The following is a 925-nucleotide window of genomic DNA, read 5'->3' on the forward strand; positions in this document are numbered from 1 at the left end:
TGCCATGCAACACTTTTGAAATACCGGCAAAATTTCAGTGCCAGTTAATCACTTAAGGAATTTGGTTATAAATTTTACTCTGACTATTATAATTAGTCAGGGAAGTTTGACATTCATTGTTACTTTTAGCTGTGTCATTTGTGGTTTCATCATTTTAATCATGATTCATTAAAATTAAGTCTGGTGTTAAGGCACACAAAATGATTTGCATCATCATCATCATCATCGTCGTTTAACGTCCGCTTTCCATGCTAGCATGGGTTGGACGGTTCAACTGGGGTCTGGGAAGCCAGAAGGCTGCACCAGGCCCGGTCTGATCTGGCAGTGTTTCTACAGCTGGATGCCCTTTCTAATGCCAATGCATGTTTCCAATAATCCAGCACAAATCTTTTTTTTTTTCAAAACTTGTATCTTTGGATTTGATTTAATTGTATGATTCTCTTTTACTTGTTTCAGTCATTTGACTGTGGCCATGCTGGAGCACTGCCTTTAGTCGAGCAAATCGACCCCAGGACTTATTCTTTGTAAGTCTAGTACTTATTTTATTGGTCTCTTTCGCCGAACCGCTAAGTTACGGGTTGGTAAACACACCAGCATCGGTTGTCAAGCAATGTTGGGGGAGGGGGGACAAACACAGACACACAAATATATACACACACATACATATATATATATACATATATATGGCAGGCTTCTTTCAGTTTTCATCTACCAAATTCACTCATAAGGCTTTGGTCGGCCTGAGGCTATAGTAGAAGACACTTGGCCAAGGTGCCATGCAGTGGGACTGAACCCGGAACCATGTGGCTGGTAAGCAAGCTACTTACCACACAGCCACTCCAATGTGGATGATGAGAACACTGGGGAAGTTAAATGTGGGATGATGCTCCAATCATCCATACCATACAATTAAGTCAAATCCAAA

This window comes from Octopus sinensis, linkage group LG4 (genome assembly GCF_006345805.1).
Source record: "Octopus sinensis linkage group LG4, ASM634580v1, whole genome shotgun sequence".
Lineage (NCBI taxonomy): Eukaryota > Metazoa > Mollusca > Cephalopoda > Octopoda > Octopodidae > Octopus > Octopus sinensis.